This window comes from Poeciliopsis prolifica, unplaced genomic scaffold, assembly GCF_027474105.1.
Source record: "Poeciliopsis prolifica strain line A6 unplaced genomic scaffold, Auburn_PproV2 SCAFFOLD084, whole genome shotgun sequence".
NCBI lineage: Eukaryota > Metazoa > Chordata > Actinopteri > Cyprinodontiformes > Poeciliidae > Poeciliopsis > Poeciliopsis prolifica.
This window is the reverse complement of record NW_026562459.1, coordinates 739,951-759,311: the sequence shown is the minus strand read 5'-3', so window position 1 is coordinate 759,311 and position 19,361 is coordinate 739,951.

Genomic DNA, 19,361 nt, shown 5'->3' with positions numbered 1-19,361 from the left:
ATATTTCCTCCTCCTCTGCAGGAGGAGGCTTTGTGAAGCTATATATTCTTCAGATTGTCCAGTTGCACCTCTAATCGTAGAAACTGATTCTCTCCCGCTGAAGGCAGAGTGGACATCACATGATGATGAGCACTCAACTCTGTGTGGGTTCAGTTTGATTGGCACCAGCCCAGGTCTCTGGAAAACCAGTCAAACTCCAGGAAATCACATCAGAAGGAGAAATTTTCAGAAAACCAGGTTAATGCCAGTTTCCTCTTCTATGTTAAGATCTGACCATTCAACTCACAGCGTGTTTCTAGATGTGTTTCCAATTAATCTTGAAAGGGGAGAATGCACAAAAAGAGTTGTTCTCCTTCTTCCTGAATGCTTCTTTGAACGATCACATTCCTGAATATCCTCGCGTTATAGCGGCATGCTGTGTGCAGGTCTCTTGGAAACAGCTGTTGGTCTGAGGAAGAGATGAGCTAATTGCCACATTGCTATTCAGTTCTTCTTCTACTGATAATGGCATTTGCAACAGTCTGGCAGAAGCTCAGGCACATTCCTGCTCCCAACCAGTCAGCTGCAGACACAGAACTTATTCTGCTGTTCAATTAACTCCATAAATTTGCTGTGCTGTTTTCCATCCGAATCTATTACACTGTTCCCTAATATTTGTGCTGCTAGGTGCACAGCTTTGACTTGATGCAGTGGTCTGCTTCTGTTCTTAAACGTTAAGGAAAATAAGAACATCAACAAAAACACTTAGAGACCTTCCCAACTAATAATGCATCCTCTACTTCACTTTTATATAAAAATGACTTGTAGTTACGAGAGCAACAACATTTGAAGTCACTGGACTATTTTTAAATATCATTTTGCGCAGGCTTTCACACTTATTTATTTCCAATATTTATCTGTTTATGCTAAAGCATTATGTGACTTTCAATCAACTAAATGATTTTGTTTTCTTTTTGAAACAGAAAAATTCTCATACTCGCTTGTGCATTGCATAGTCAATAGATGGTGATAGGAAAAAAAAACAACTGTCCCTCCCATGTTATAAAAACAATATTTTGCATTTCTTTGTTGTCCAAACTCATTTGCAGAAGAGCTCAACATTTTTGCTACAATAACATTTTTACTGAAATACCATCAGCTTCACTGACTCACCTGGACCCACAAGTCACTATTTTAAATTTTTCAGGATTTTCATCATTGCTTTGAATGTGCACTTTTTTGTCCATGCTTCAAACATACCACAAACACACACACAGACGAGGTTGCAGCCCCAACACATGCTTACACAGTCAACATGACAGGATTGTTGGTGTTTGTCTTGTTGGGGAGGTGAAATTAGAATAGATAAGGAGCAGGAATCGTCCTGTTTGTGTATGTCTGTATCACAGGAGCCTGACAGCAGTCATACTATCCAAGCAAAAACAGCTTGCACCTGAAAAAATAAAATAAAATCCTGTAACAACTCCTCACTATATCCTCTAAGAGTTGAAAATTATCTCTATTTTTTGTGCAAGGAAAAGGCTTTTCAAAATCACACTGTATAACTGTATTTTGTTGATCTAATTATGATGTTTTCTTGCACTGCTGTAGTTGATCTTGGTCAAGTTTTATTGCTGAGTGTAAACATAAAAAATTATGTTGAATTAAGTTTACAAGTTGTAAAAGCTTTCCACTATGGCTGTTTCGTGTTGCCTGAGCACAGCTGTTAGAGAGATTACTTTCCTTTTGAAATGGTGCAGGCCAGGAGGGCGAAAAGGGAACTAAAGGATAAAAATATTCTGTTATTTTTCTGCAGTTAGAGTACAGTACCTTTAGAGCTGCAAAATTTATGTTTTTTCTGTCAGAAATGAAAACTGTAGTCAGTCAGGTCAGAGCTGTGTTTACGCCGAGGCTGTTTCCAACCAGTGATCCCAGAGGACAGCAGAGACAGAAACTGACCTGCAAAGTTTGTGTCAAATGGCTCAAACTCACCATAACACCATCAAATGTCCAAAATAACATTTTTATACCTGTTGCTGACCAATAAACATCAATAAATAGTCTTGCCACAGTCATCGAATATTTGTGCAACTGATTATAATAACAGCCATCTTAGGGTTTCTAATCAGAAGTAAACAAATCAAAGGCTATCACTTTGAATATGAAAGCTCATAAGAAAATACAAAAAGGACATCAAATCTGCCTTTTGGTGGGTTTCAGCAGCAACATTTCAGCCTCTGTCGTCTTTTTCTTTCCAACTTCTTCCAGACTCATTTTCATTCTGGCGCATTAGTCATGTGTGCAATATCTGGAGTTTGATTCAATGCTTAGCAAGTTTTACTCCAATTTATTTGGGACACAAATCAATTCATTCACTTAAGAAGTCCGACGTAAGACTGCTACTGCATGATAATCTCACGACTGGCATCACATGCAAACATCTCGGTATTGTGCCACTTCATAGTGATGACACCATCAGTTTATGGCAGGCATTTGCTTTTGTTCCTGGTCTTTAAATCTCTGCCTGTTTGTGTAGTTAGAAAAGTGGGCAGAGATGTTGGAGTAGCCCATAGTGATCTATGGAAAACGTCGTGTAAACTTCCTCCTCTCTGTGCTCTTACAACCTGCTAAGCCTTCTTTTTAACTCAGGCATTATTTAAGCTTTTGAGATGTTTTTAAGCCGGTTCTGTTGCCACAGTTACACTCTCTGAAAGTTAAAAAAATAAAAATAAAGAAGTAAGAGCAAAAATTCTTCCAGCTGCATCTCATCCAAAACCAAAGGGAATAACTTCCCCAAAAAATTGGTCCCTCAGCCAAAAAGATTCTGAACATAAGTGTCCAAAATATAAAATGTTTAGTTTCTTCAAATTCCTAAACAGGACAATGTATAGAACACAACTCTGCTGCTTTAATGGCAGAAAGTGGCAAATTAGAATTTTATTAGGTGTTTCCTTGATTTACTATTACTTAAAAATATTTTTCACAAAGGACAATGCAGTCTCTGAGGTCAAAGACAAAAACACAGTAAATGTGATTTTTTTTTATTTTTTAGAATTGCTTGGTTTTGTTTTTCACACAGGCTGGGAATGAATTCGCCCTTTGATGGCACCATAAGAGTCCTACCAGCAAATACACAAATGAAACAAAACACTTTTACCTCATCAGCTCCACTTTTGATGTCATGCATGCATATACCTTATTTTGCTTTACTTTGGCAATATCAATGCGTCTGGAAGGGAATCGGTTCGCATGCACTGCTTTGATGCTCTCACTGCTTTAATAAGACACACTTGTGGCCACTTTTCTTGAACCACCATTTGCAACAAAAAGACAAAGAAATGAAGCAGAATTTCTGGAGTCATGATTTGATGCATGGTGGGTCTCAAAGTCTTCATGCTGCTGTTAAAGTGACACATGTTTGGAATGTAAACATTTAGACCCTAATAAGTTATTTTGTAATTTTGGCAATGCTGCAGATGTGAATGAAGGAAATGTAATGATGCCAGGAAGTTTTCTAACCCACATGCAGAACACAGTCATGACTCAGAATGAACAAGAGTACAGTGTTTATTTACAAACAAATTACTGTTAATGGAGCACCTGGGTCTCCAGGTGAAGAGCATAGCTAGGTGAATGAGGGGAAACAATTTCCTATCTGGTGAAATATCTGTATTAGCAGAGTGGACTGGGAATCCATCTCCAAAGTCATATAAAATCAATATTTGCATTTTTTAAACTATTGGATTCTGACAAATAATACAGTATTTATTTTTATTTTACTACAGATTGTTTGCACTGCTGCAATTAAGGCAAGAAATAAAACTAAATAAAGCTGTAGTTAAGATATATTTGTCTGTGTGGTAGATGTGGAGAATATTTAAATACAGTTAGGGCCAGATATTTGGACAGTGACACAGGTTTTGTTATTTTAGCTGTTGACAAAAATATGTTCAGAAATACAATTTATATATAATATGGGCTGAAAGTGCACACTCCCAGCTGCAATATGAGAGTTTCCACATCCAAATCGGAGAAAGGGTTTAGGAATCATAGCTCTGTAATGCAGAGCCTCCTCTTTTTCAAGGGACCAAAAGTAATTGGACAATGGACTCCAAAGCTGCAATTAACTCAAAAGGCCTTTCCCTCGTTAACCTGTAATCAAGTAAGTAAAAAAGTCTGGGGTGTTTTTCCAGGTGTGTGGTTTTGCATTTGGAAGCTGTGCTGTGACCAGACAACATGCGGTTCAAAGGAGCTCTCAATTGAGGTGAAGCGAAACATCCTGAGGCTGAAAAAAAGGAAAAAATCCATCAGAGAGATAGAATGCTTGGAGTAGCAAAATCAACAGTCTGGTACATTCTGAGGAAAAAGGAATTGACTGGTGAGCTTGGGAACTCAAAAAGGCCTGGGCGTCCACGGAAGACAACGGTGGTGGATGATCGCCGCATACTTTTTTGGTGAAGAAGAACCAGTTCACAACATCAACTGAGGTCCAGAACACTCTCAGGAAAGTAGGTGTATCTGTCTCTAAGTCAACAGTAAAGAGAAGACTCCAAAGCAAAAGGTTCACATGTAGATGCAAATTCAAATTCAGAGAGTTAAATTTGCCCAAAAACACACAAAGCCCAGTTCTGGAAAAGTATTCTATGGACAGATGAGACAAAGATCAACCTGTACCAGAATGATGGGAAGAAAAAGTTTGGAGAAGAAAGGAACGGCACATGATCCAAGGCACACCACATCCTCTGTAAAACATGGTGGAGGCAACGTGATGGCATGGGCATGCATGGCTTTCAATGGCACTGGGTCACTTGTGTTTATTGATGACATAACAGCAGACAAGAGTAGCCGGATGAATTCTGAAGTGTACCGGGATATACTGTCAGCCCAGATTCAGCCAAATGCTGCAAAGTTGATCGGACGGCGCTTCACAGTACAGATGGATAATGACCCCAAGCATACAGCCAAAGCTACCCAGGAGTTCATGAGAGCAAAAAGGTGGAATATTCTGCAATGGCCAAGTCAATCACCAGATCTTAACCCAATTGAGCATGCATTTCACTTGCTCAAATCCAGACTTCAGACGGAAAGACCCACTAACAAGCAAGACCTGAAGGCTGCGGCTGTAAAGGCCTGGCAAAGCATTAAGAAGGAGGAAACCCAGCGTTTGGTGATGTCCATGGGTTCCAGACTTAAGGCAGTGATTGCCTCCAAAGGATTCGCAACAAAATATTGAGAAAAACTTTTTTGTTTGGGTTATGTTTATATGTCCAATTACTTTTGAGCTCCTAAATGTGGAGTGTTACAATCTGCACTTGAATTCTGTTGTAGAGGTTTCATTTCAAATCCAATGCGGTGGCATGCAGAGCCCAACTCACAAATATTGTGTTACTGTCCAAATATTTCTGCCCTAACTGTATATATATGTATGTATTTCTGGGGATGAGGTGAGTTTGACCACACATTCATGTATAAAAATAAATAGTGTTGGTGTTAATTTGTTTTTTTTTTTTTGTTTTTTTTTTCCTTTTCCTCTTTTCCTGGCTTTTGTTGTTATTGTAATTCAGGATGTGTTTCAGTTCAGATCAGCTCTATGATTTGATTTTTCTGCATCTCTTAAATTTTCCAAGGCATGCTGAGTATTTTTTTAAAATGTTGCTGCTTTTCTTAAAGAATGAAGAATGATAGACTGAAAAAATAGTTTAATGCTTATGCGCATCTCTGTCTCCTCCAACAATGTCTTAGTAGGAATATAATTTTAGTTTCTTGGCTGAGATATGGAATTTTAAACTTTCATGGGAAATGCATAACTTTTTCAGTGTCAATTTCTTATTCAGGAGAAAAAGACATTTCTCAGCAGTGTGAGCATTGACAGGCTGAAAAGCTGTCACCGGCGCTCTTCCTGTAGGCTTATACTCTACTGTTTGGAGTCAACAGGGACAATGAATTCTGGAGAGAGCAGGTAACGCTGTTTGGGTGAATACAGACAAGACGCCGGCTTCCTTGTCTTTCCGAGAGGCAGCAGAGCGTCCACTTCTATCTCACACACTGGCAAGCTTCCATCCAGCTATCTCATACCTTTCATTTTAGGGTTTATGAACTCTGATGCATGCAAGAGCAAGCACATGCACAGGGGAAATGGGAAAGTGGAAACACCCATTGCTATTGGTACGGCAACTGCTTTCAATTTAGGCGATTTCATGCTTTTAGGGGCGAAAAAGTAGATGGCTGCATCTAAACTAATAAAGGAAGGAATCTGTCATTTCAAAGAGGAATGCTGTTTTCATACCTCTGCATAGCTGGAGTTGCTCTGCAGAAACAGATTTCAGTTTGTGGATGTCACAGAGATTGAAGTAATAAAAAAAACTCAGTGCTTTATTTCTATAACAACTCTCTTTCAATCGAATGGTTAAACTGAAAAGCTCAAGGAATTAAGTATAAAAAGTAGAAGAAGAATGGATTTGTAAAAGTCTGATTTTATTTTGTTGGATCTTTCTTGAGACTTATCTATAAATTAAATGTAATCAAACAGCATTTTCCCGTCCAAATGTAATGGGCCTCAAATGTCAACGTGATTTTCTACATTTAGGAAAAATAATCTTGCAAACATGCACACTCTGACTCATACACTCCAAGTCAGAGGAAACTTTTTGCAGATCCAGTCGCTATAAACCTTCAAACTTACTGAGTCCTTCAAGAGCTTCATATCATGAGTTTCCATTGGCTGAAGAACATCTCCAAATACACCTTTGTGGGAACGGATGGTCTTCCTGTTCCTGGATGAATGTTGGATCCACAACACAAAATTTATGAAGACGTGGATGAGCATCTTAGATTGGTCTACACAGAGACCTAATCTTAACCAAACAGAACATACTGGGATTAATTAGAACAACATGCACTGATGTTGGACCAGGCGCTCCTGGTCCAACATCAGTGCCTGACCTTACAAATACAAGGTCTTGATAAAAACTCCTAAATCTTTTTGAAAACCTCAGAGGAGTTGAAGCTGTTATAGTTCCAAAGGATAAATCAGGATTGGATTCCATTACCAATTACATATTCACGGTTCAGTTTTCATGGATTCACCTGTTTGCAGATTAGTTTGTGTAATTTGCCTATTTGTATATAGGTTTTGCAGGACGTATCTAAATGTTCGAAAGAAAATGCAGCTAAGAAAACTTGTATTTTTCGGCTCAGTTCTACTTGACATGCTGATTGGCCCAAAGAGTGAAGATAAGGAACGGGTTGGCGCCTGCAGTGGTGCTAAGATGGTTTTCACTTTGATTATTAATGCATATTAAATCATAATTGCTGCTTTTATGAATTTGAAAAGGAAGTTCTGAGCATTTTTAAAGGATGTATTCAGCATTTATACAGGAGGTTCCAGTGTAAACTCTGTGGATAAAATTGAGATATAATTCAAGTTAATATGTATGTGAAGAAGACAAGATGCCTCTGGCAAAAGAGTATTTTAATATGTTTAATGTACATTAATCAGTATTATTGGTATATTGAATTTTTTTATATCCCCCGAGTATAATTTTTATTTCTTTTAGGAGCATCCAAACCTCAATTACAATAATCTCTGTGGGATCACTGCAGCGAGCGAAGCCAAGTTCTCAAATCAAATAACAGGAGAGTTTGGACTAAAGCCCTAAATTAGATGCCACTACATAATAAAATAAGGCACAAGTCTATCAAACAACAGGAAAGGGTTTCCCTCGTTGTTCTGTTCTGGCAGTAATGGAAACATGTATTTATTTATTTTGTTTGTAAATTGTTGAGAAATAGTGTAAGGGAACATGGCTTGAACAGGTCGTAAGAAAAGCCTTTCAGTGGATGAGAAATTAGATTAAACCAAAGTCAATTCAAGTTATGGGTTTGTTGTTTCTCTGCTATGAGGCAAGGAAATCACAAAGTCCAAGACGATGAAAACCTTTTGAAACCAATTAGGTAAACTCCAAACCCAGGCTGTTTAAGATCAAGGCGTTTTTTCTCTGCTTCTGAGTAGATGCAATTTACGAAGTTAGCACCTGACAGTGATGTTTTATGTTGTCAGACGTGAGCGCACATACACATGCACTCATATGAAAACACTCAGATGTGCAGGGATAGCGATGCTTATGTGCATGCGCTCACAGATGAGCGCCCAGGCACCACATTTCAAAATCCAATTATCCCACAGCTCAGGGATCTCAGCCTTACATGCCGAATGGCTTTGAGTGTCTGCACGTCATCCGCAGTGTGAGACAGCTGACAACAAGATTATGGCCATGAGCGCTGCATTTGTGGTTCAGCCCGATGATAGCGTATTATTAGCAGACCAGCAGAGAGCGTATGTGGCCCCCTGCCATGTGACTGTGTCGAACGGATTGTGCACGGAAAAAATATGACGATGCTTGTCTTTCAGTGCATCTGTTGAGTGATTCTTTTTGTTTGTATATTTGCAAATATATCTAAAACACAAGTGTAGAATAAAGTGGGAGGAGCATAAAACCTTGCATTAATATTTGTTGAGAATTCCAACAAAAGAAACTATGAGAAAATAACATTTTTTATATGAGATTATCATTCAGTATTCTTGAAAAAGATTTTTTATTCAGTTTTTTTTTTTTAAACCCTCACATGCATCTTATCCAAAATGTTGCAAAGCATTTCTGGTCATTGATGCTTAACTTTTCATTCAATCTCTGAACAGTTTTCATACAACTTTCACTCTTGCATTTCCAATAAGAACTGGGTGAATATTATGTTATCACTGTTATCAAAGTGAACATGTGGATATGACCTGAATACAAGTTCTAATTTCAATTTGGAAAACTCAAATTAACCTAAAAAAAGTTAACTTTCAGAGGATTCTACATTTCAATAACGAATACGGCATCTGTGTTGTGCAGAAATAAAAACTAAAATATTTAACATTGAAAGAATAAAAGTATTCACTAAGGGATTGTTCTGCTGTGCCCTTAAAGCCCTATGATGTCAACGTGTGTGTTCTCTCTATGTGTGTTTTCTTTTTCAGTCACTTTGTAGTTTTTTTTCCTTTTTCATTCTCCACAGTTCATTCCACTCTCCAATTAGCTAACCGTTGTTTTATTATTCCCTTTCAAAACCTCGTTCCTAATAACGTAAAGCAGAGAACTGAATGGTGAAAAAAAGTCTATTCGTAATCCCTCTGCACCTTGCAGCTGTTGTTGCAAAACCTCTGGAGTTTCATTCAGAGGCGCTCAAAAGGCATAAAAATGGCATGATGTGTACTCTGCTTTGGTGTGGAGTTATGAATGGGGGAGGTCAAGTATTCAGAGCATCATGGGAGGGAAGCAAGAAAACATGGCAGTAATTCATGCTCCATTAACTTTTTTCCTCTTTGCATGTCAGTCAGTCATGCATATCTATTATGCTGGAAGCAAGTGACGGTTAATAATTTGTTGGGCCAAACAATCGTGTCACAACCTTTGACCTGGTAAGAATACTAAGTATCTATTCCAGAGAACAAAACAAATTGTAGTTACAAAGAACTACCTGATGAAGTTACAAAGAGAAAATTTAACAAGAAAACAGAAAAAGAGCATCCCTCCTGTTGGAAACAAGGGAAATAACAGCAGACTGTAAGTTTGTGATTAATTTTCCATATGACACATGAACAAAGGAGAACAACAGAAGATGTCCCTGTAGTCAGATGAGCCTCACTGCTGGTTTTGTGATGGATGATTAAGGATCTTTCAAGCTCTGCTTTCTGCCCAGATCCATGTGTCAGATGTTAGACAGTCTCTCTATAATAAACAAGTTTATTTATTTATTGACACAGTCTGTGAGGATCTGTAAAACAATCTGTTGATTATAGTTTCTATTGAAGAATCTGGCAGCAAAATCCAGCCTAGAAGAAATACAGGTTTTCAAGGATGCATCCAGAAGGATCCAAATGAGTTAAGTTAATCCATTTATACATTTGCTGCTTTGGAACTCAAACTTGATTCAATTTAAATTAGCATCTCACAGTATGCTGCTTACCAGTTAATCTGCAACGTGGCCTTGCGAATAAAAAGATCACACAGCTGTTGGTTTAGAGAGAAAGATCCCAAAACCCTCAAATGAAAAGATTAATAACAGACAATTGTTGCAAAATTGCAACCAAAAATAACCTGTTTGTCTATTAAACAAAAAGGTTTCCATTTATCAATCTGGTATCTGCAAATAGAGAGTGTTAGCCCCCTTTGGCCAAACTGTGTCATTACTAGAGGAAAAGTGCTTTAGTTATCTGACCAGAGTTTACAGTGGAGCCATCACTCCTTGGTATTAATTAATTAGTTCTCCTGGCCTTCTTTAAGCAGACGACGATTGATGAATGATGTTAAGATTTGATTATATAAAGGGAATAATCAACAAAAAGGAGTTTGCTGAAGTCCAGCCCTTCAAGGCGTATGCTGCTTTCTTTCTCCAAGATGCATAAATCAAATGATGGAGGTTTGCAGAGGACTGTTACCAGTCCTCTGCAAACCCACATGACATGTCGATGAGAAAATTCAGTTGTTTGAGAGTCAGGAGTGTGGGAGCAGAGATGCATAAAAAAGTTAATCTCTTGAAGACTGGATTTGGGAATCCCTGATTTACAGCAATTTGGTAAAATGTAACAAAATAGTAGCCAAAGGTCAACATAACAATAGCCTGAGAAAAGCAAAAGTGTGGGGGAAAACTAGAAGTGTTTTGTTTTGTTCTTTGGATTCAAATCGCCAAAATCTAATCAATTATTTGGAACCTTTTTTCTCAAATACAAGTGTACAGTGTAAAAAAATCTGCAATCAGCAATATTTTCCAACCAATAATAGTTTAAGACAGTCAGAGTGAACTAAAGATTTTTTTCTCATAAGTAAAGTGTGTAAGCATAAAACCTACCTCAGTTATTTCCATTTAATAATGTCTTCAGACTGTAAAATTAAAACTGTTTTCTTAGCAGAGAAAACAGTTATGCACACATATGCATGTAATTATGCATGTATGCATGTAATTATATGCATGTAATTATTGGTGGAAAGAATGAAATGAGGTCATTCAAAACTTCTCTAAACTTTATTTTGCAAATGACCTCCAGTCAGCAATTCTTCCTAAACTTCATCCATGCTTGTCATCCAGGATTGGCATCTGTTTCAGTGACAAGGAGACAGACACAACAGTGACCTAAACAAGTTTTGGGGTAAACACAAGTTAAGCTGGGCCAGTGTTTATATGTAGCAAAGTGGTTTTTTTGCAACGTGAGTCCTTTGGGATTCCTGTGAACGGCAGGGTCAGGCTGTAAACAAGAAACCAGGGGATCTTGGGAAAACAAGCTGATGTAGTGAGGTCATATCCTTCCCCCTTTTGTCATTTAGAATGAAGAAAATGTCTCTTGTGAAGAGTGCTTGTATGCCAGCACTTAAATGTTTCTACTTTATATGAAAAAAGTTTAAAAAGTAAAAAGAAACACTAAATGTTTTAGAGGACATCATTAGGTATGTTTTGTCTGTACTCACTCATGGAATATAATGATTGTGCAACCTTCTAATCCCAGAGAAACCAAAAATAGAGGCCTGTGTGTTCCATTGTTTGCAAGTGATGCAAACATGAACTTCAGCTTCAGATGACTTTTCCACTTTCATCTGTTCTCTAAAATGTTTGTCTTTGCTGATTATGACATCCAGGTGTCACGTCAAACCTATGATGTCATTGTTGTGTGTATATTGGGGCTTATTATCATAAATTAAGGGTGAAGCTCTAGAGTTTCTTCATTTATGCTCTGACGTAATTTTTTTTTTTGAAAAACAGCCAGAATCATATTTTTAGACTGACTTTTGCAGTTATTTTAACAGTCTATCATTTTTTCTCAGCTTTTGGTTGTAGTTTTGTTGTGAAGCACCATGAGATTTTTATTTATTTTTATCTCAAATGGTTCTAATGATGGTGCTGGGACACATCTCTCTCTCACACATAATAACCGCCTGTTCATTTCACTTGGAGGGAATTCAGTAATGATGAGGACTGAAGCATCACTTTGCTTTGGTAGCAAATTGATTCTTTATTTGCAACTGAGCTGTTCAGGTGAAACAGATCAGAGTTATTGTCTGCCTGTTTTTAAGCAGGACTGTTACACCTCATTTCTGATATTTTGACTGTTTTCGTTGTAAAACTGGCCCATACGACCAACCCGTACAGCACTATTAATGGTAGTTGCAGGTCTGAAGGTAAGGTTCAGTGAGGGTAGAGCTTCTGGTGTCACACAGCAGCATTGATTGGGAAACAGAAAAATGTCACTGCTTGCAACAAGACATGCTAGTGCGTCACGTTTGTTGTCACACTAGTTTGACGCAATGTTAGATGTTTGGGTTTAACCTGTGAGAGTCCAACCGGTGGTGGAAAGTCTCCTGAATATGCCAGACTGTGCCACACTGTACCGACTTCTTCGGTACTGAACGCTTCCTGGACGTGATGCATCCCTGCCAGAACTGCTGATACTCTGACCTTGCTGCCACAAACTAAAACTCAGGTTTTTCTAACTTTTCTTTATTTATTTTTCACTTAATTTCACCAGCAACATCTATAACTGGCAACTCTCTGACCTCTAGAATCAAGAAGTGCTTCAAATAGAATATGTCCAAAACATGAAGTAGACTAAATAAAACAAAAACCATCCCGACTTTATCTGATCTACATTCATTCCAAAACAAAAAGGCATGTATATGTATTCAATGTGAGACAACAGGTTTGTCAAAAGTTCATGCTTACGTCTTATCCATCCTCAACAATACATGTTTGAACCAATTTTTGTTTCTGTTGAACTGTTGCCTCTTTGCAGGAGAAATCATATTGACGTGAGATTTCCATTATTTTGCAATTATAAAGTTTTTAGCAAAAGGCTTAACTTTTAAAAACTGCAGGTTGGCTTGTAATTGGATTTGGAGAACGATGCCCTTGTATGTGATTGTGAACGTTGGCAAATTAGGAATTGTGACAGTTCACATCCGTCTCTCTCTGCAGCCGTATCTCTCTCTTGCACGCTCACAAGTATGTCCCCTGTGCTCCTCTGTGTGCTCATGACCACAGGGGCGTTCGGCAGGGTCCTCACGGACAGTTTGTACTTTGTGTGTGTACAGAGGCAAAAGATACTATTTTTCTCTGTGTATATCCAGGGCACATTGTCTGGACAGGGAAAATGAGAATGGATGGGATTGTAATTACTGAATGGAGATATCCACACAGTGTGAAATTAGAAAAGGCTGGGCGAAAACCTCCCACGGGCACAGCCAGTAAAGAGAGAGTAGTTGTCATGGTGATAGGTGAATTCAAACGGGTTTGCAAACCTTTAGGGAAAGAGGTGTGAGTGTGTGAAAGAGTGTGTGTGTGTGTGAGTGTGTGTCTGGTGGAGAAGTGGTTTCTGATGGGGGATTCTTCTTGAGAACAAGGAGAGAAAAGTTGTTCCGACCTTGATGAAGACTCACATCGAAGGTGCTTTCAGTTTGACTACATTCAGCAACATTTTAACTTTACTTGAATGAAACATGAAAGTGTTTCATAATGTTAAAGATTTTAAAGATTCAAAATTCTTCAGCTTATCCTTGGTTTTCACTCTGAAGAAAACCTTCATGTTACTTGGATCTCATTTCATGATTGCAATAGAAATATTGCTTTTATGATGAATGAATACAAATACTTTATTAATTCCAGAGGAAAATTATCACTGCCATTCTGCACTTCAGCCCTCACCACACATAGCAAACAGTCATAAACTTCTAAATGTTGTCTTAATTTGTCAAAACTATTATTAGTCATTTAAAAGTGACTTAACATTTTTTTTTTTTTTGAATGGATCTTTGAATTTTTGGTGAGAAAAATTTTCCTATTCAAAGATTTGTAGAACTTAACTGACATATTCAAAAGAAAATGCAGCTTGGGATGACACAATGCTACTTCACACACAACTGCTGCCATTTGAAAAGCAGCCAATCAGGAAACAGCGCTCATTCTCCTGCTGATTGGTCTGTACCGCTAGGTTGAGGCAGACCGCTGATGTTCCATGGCAGTGCCAAGATGGCTTCTACTGTGCATATAAATCCATATTACGGCATATTTGATGTTTGAAGATTTAAAATAAGCATAAGCGTTTTTAGAGGATGTCTTTTGTATTGATGGACTTCAGCAATTTGCAGGCAGTTATGATCTCTTACGCCACGGTAAGGTGAATTTCTCATATAGGCTAATTGGAATATTTTGACAAGTGTCATCTAAATACTTGTGGTGTCAAAAGAAGTTCATGAAATTTAAATGTACACGAAGACAATGAAACATGATAGTTTGAAGGAAATTCAACACGAAGAAATTAAATTGTAATGAATAAACGAAACAAAGAGAAATGAAAGGGAAGTCAACAGCACAGAAAATGAGACACAAATTTCATGATTTAGCTTGAAAGAGAAAAATATCCAAAACACCCAACCTGGCCAAATTTTGTAACATTTGCATCAAATCAGAAAAAAAAGAACATCTAATTTTAAAAGGATGTCCAGATGCACCAAAGGGTTAAGGACACAACAGCTTCCTGTTGCCAAACAAAGTTCAAGTAACTGCCTGAAGGATCTACTGTTTCCAAAATATTGCATAAACTGTTTAAAAGAAAATGTATATTTTCAATTTGTCCTCCATTCTGAAAGCTATTTTATTTTTTATCATCCAGGGCATTCATTCAGTTAGCATTCATTAAAAACTAACATTCAGTTACTAAGTACAGGTATTAAATTGTAAAGTTTGTAAAGATCTCTTTGACCATTTGTGATTCATGTTGTTTGTAGTCAAACATGACGCAGATGGCCTCTGTTGCTGGTTGACATTCAACAGAAATGAAAGCTCTTGGTCTGGAGGACTGTCATTGAGGTCAGTGTGTTGCCTGAGAACATCATGCACATAAACAGGAATCATTACAAGCGAAATGACACATTTATACTGAGCATGTACAACTGTTAACTCTCTACAAACACCAACTCTTCAAGCTGTTCACATTATGATTGTCCAAGCACTTTTCTCATTAGCAAAGCATCATTTCCTGAAAGTTTGATTCAGTATGAATGTGTCAGGATGTGTGGAGTTTGCTGACAATTCCTATGCAGCCAAGGAACAAACATGCAAAGAGGCTTTTAGCTTGTTAGTTTTATAATTTAACCTTTAACACTTACTAGCAAAATTTATTTTGTGTACCACTAGAGGGAGTGTCATAACCATAACTTTAAAAATAGCCAGTAAGTTAATTTGCCAGTGTGAAATTGACTGTAACGCTTATGGATGACTTACTTACCGGCAACTAAATGTTCTTATGAAATTGTATTGCTTCTCATCGTTTTTGCTTCCTCTTCTCCTTTAAGCGGCAGGATTCTTTAGAGTTAGTCAGAGTATTCCTGAAACTGCTTCTGCTCATCTGTTTGCTATCTGTCACCTCCTTCAGTCTGTCCCAGAAGGAACACACAAGCTAACGTCACATTCACTCCCAAACTTGACTGTCACACTTTGTCCCCACAGCTGCAATTCATTGTGTTTCAATAAACCATTCTAGCTTTATGAACTTGTGTGCTTCTGTGTTAAACTGGTTTGAATCTCGACAGAGTATAAGTTAATGTAATAAGTTCTCTGCTAACAACTGAGCCTGGGGGTTTGCTTGTTTAGCTAATAAAGCAGGAGCATTTGAGAAAGGAACTTTGTTACGAATGTTGAAGAATCGGCACAAAATGAGCCCCCACTTAATTATTTTATGACCAGCCTTTAATGAACAATTTAGTAGTATTGTTAATTTGTATTAACAATAGTAATTATTACAACAATTACAGTAGTAATTGGAAAACAGTTATTGTAATAACTTTAAAAACGGAACATTTTCCTGTTATTACAATTATTACAATAGTAATTATTAAAACTAATGATTAGTATTATTATTTATTTTAAGGGACTTGTCTCTCTAAATCTTCCCAGACTGCAGTAAGAAAGTACAGATTCAATGTAATTTTATTATTTCCTTTCAAACAGGCGAAAAAATGTGACATCTGAATGATCTTTTTTCTTTTTTTTTTATCAACATTACTGCTGGTATCAACTTCATAAATGTGCAAATTTAAAAAGTACCAGAAAGTGAAGCAGCACATAGAGTTTCTGGTTCTCTTTGTTCTGAAGATCTAAATTCATCAGTCAAGACTGAGACGGAAAGGATGAAGCGTTTCGGGTCGTCGCCCCGAGGCGATGGAACAACCTGCCCCCACGGTTACGTTTGGTTGAATCATTCAAATCTTTTAAAAATACTTTTAAGACATATCTGTTTAGCCAGACATTTGCCTCAGGTATACGCTGGCATTATATCTTTTTCTTTTGTCTAATAAGATTTTTTTGCCTCAGTGTATTTGATTTATTTTTCTGTGTAAACATAATCATTCATCCTTGGCTGTCAAGGATGTGATAAAGCTTTTATTTTTTAACTTTGAGTTTTAATGTGAAAAAAAAGTGAATAAATCTTTGCAGTTTATCCTGAAAGCTTCACAAATGTTTCAACTGATATTCAAAGAAAGGACACATCTGCAAAAAACTGGCACATAAAATGAAACCAGTCAAAGCCTCCAAGCCAACGTGTAATGACATTTCTCGAAATATTTCTGCAAATATTTAAAAAAAGTAAACTTATTCTTTTTTAAAAAATGCAAAAACCAGCACACTTAACAGCTTAAGCTCATGTTAAGCAGACTAACAATTATTTCCCCATTTTATTTTATTTTTTTAACATTCACATTTTAAACTTTGTTGTGGCTCTTGTCCCTTTAAGGCTCCCCCCTCCCAGCTGGTTCTTGACTATCCAACGGCTCAATCAATTTTTTTTTTTTTTTATTTATGACAGTTTCTTGTTACGAACTTCAAAATGATCTGTTAATTCACTATAAAATCTCCTACAACACCACAAGCTGTCATCTGTGCTGGTCAGAGCGTTACAGTTCAACATGAGAAGGGACAAATGTCACTGCTTAGCGTTCTGTGTGTTATGCTGGGGGCCTCGAGCGAGAGACGGGATGAACACTTTGGCTCTGAGCCACTTTCCACACCATGGAAGTACTGCATTATGTGAGTTGAACCAGGAGACAAGAAGGAGTAGATTTCTCTGCCAGAGTTCAAAGTGCACCATGGAAAGATAATGGCCTCCTTTTATCAGTCCACCATAGTAATGAGCTTGTTCATCACCTAGAGGGAGGGAGAGAAAAGGGCTGTGGACGAGCGAGATTTAAGGAGGGGGTCCATGAGAAACCACCATCCATCAGGCACCATAATCATAGCCTGGCCAGAGCAACAGCCCCCTCCCACGTTGAAACCTCTTTATCAATGCCTGTACATAAACTAGCCATTCCCTAAAATGTATGCAAACAAAAGCAAGACCTAAGATCATTACTACCACAAGAAAATCCACTGATTATGAAAATAAAATTAGAAATGTAGTTTCTTGTAAAGGTTTTTCAAATTACAACCACAAACTTAAATTTATCCTGCTGGGTTTTAAGTGAATAACACAAATTATGGAGAGAATATGAGAATCTGGCAAACATTTTTATGTTGGGCCCCTGAGTGTAACTTTTAAATCCACTGTTCACTACAGTGGCAGCTGCAAGTGTTTTGGGGAACATCTCTACCAGCTATGCACATTAGCTCAACTTCAATCAGATTGGATTGTAAAACATTTTACAGCACTACTGAAAGTCTCAATCCTCCCCAACCTTCAGCAGATTTTGTAGCAGGATTACCTTGTATTTAGTTTTATCCATCTTTCCATCAGCTTTGGCCAGCTTCCCTGTTCCTGCTTAAGAAAATTACCTTCACAGCATGGTGCCACAGCCATAATGCGTCACAGCGGGGATGGCACATAGAGGGTCATATGCTGTGATACTTTTCACTACACATCTGGATGTAAGACACAAACAGCTGTTTTGGTCTAAGTGGAGCCAAGACATGCCGTCTTCTGCATGTTACTTGTGTCCTCTTTGTGACTTCTGGAAAACTTGAAATAGGATTGCTCATGATGTTTTCCACTTGTCACTCTTTTCCCACCTGGACTGTGGATCTCTACAGCTCTTCCAGAGTTCCAATGGATTAAAAATGAAACCTTTTCCTGTTAAATTGCAAAATTTGACAAAATGAATAAAAGTACAAGGGAGACAAGCTCTGTAGTTTTGCATGACACTTAGATTACTCGTCACCTAAAGCGGATGTTGACAGCCTTAGCTGTCAACATCAGCTTTGACACCTAAAGCTTTTACATGGGTCAAATAAGAATCCTGTCAAACTTGATTTTCTCACTCAAGCTGTTTAAAGTGAAAGATTTCCAGATTTGTGAGAAATGGTTGGTTTCAGTGCAGCATACCTGTTTGGACATTTCTGAGGGATGTTGCTACCAGAGCTGTAGTCTAGACCACTTTCCACTCTCCTCTCCCAAATATCCACCTAAACATCAACAATGTATTCAAAATTCAATGATAGATTTGAATACTTTTACGAAATGCTTCAGACTTTTTGAAGCAATTACAGATTGGTCAATTGAAAACAAAATGTTTTCTAAATATAAAGACAACTTACCCATTTACATTTGTTTATCTCTGTTTTAGTTGGGTTGCTTTGAACATGGTCATCAGTGAACTGCAGAAACTGTTGCTGGTTGTAACATCTGCTCACCTGCCAGATCATTCATACGCAGCCATATTAGGATTTTTTTTCCGGCTGTGTTGAGGAAAAGGCCTTCTTAATGTCAGAGATCAGAAGAGAATGGGAACACTGGTTTGAGAAATATTTACATACCCTCTTGCATGTGTGCCACAAAAATTAAAGAAGTTGTGGAACCAAAGGAGAGGAGGAGTCCAAGTGACTGCTAGATATTTGCTATGGAGTTCAATGACACAGCAAGATCATTGAAATGTTATCTAAGTATTTACTGTAGCAGAACCATGCCAACTTTTCTGACAAGCCAAAAGTGACTCTTCCAAAATAATCAGTCGGGCTTTTTTTTAAAAAAAAATTATTTTTTTTGTGGAAATGTGGAAATATTCCGTGGCACCAGCTTTTCTTCCAGATATAATATAATATTTCAGACATCGCATCAAAGACAGTCTGTGCTAAATAAGGCATCTGTTGGACATGGTATTCATGAAAATTCACTCACTTCAGCATGTCGAACACTTGAACTAGCTATTTTCTGATCACTCCTACTGCTAATTATTTTTTACCTCCTGGAGATACTTATAGAAGTTTACATCCTTCATCCCCATAGTCATGCACTGTGCAAAGTTTTCTTAAGCTTTGCACTTGTAGCAGGTATTTTTTCATCAACATATGTTTCAGGACAGCAA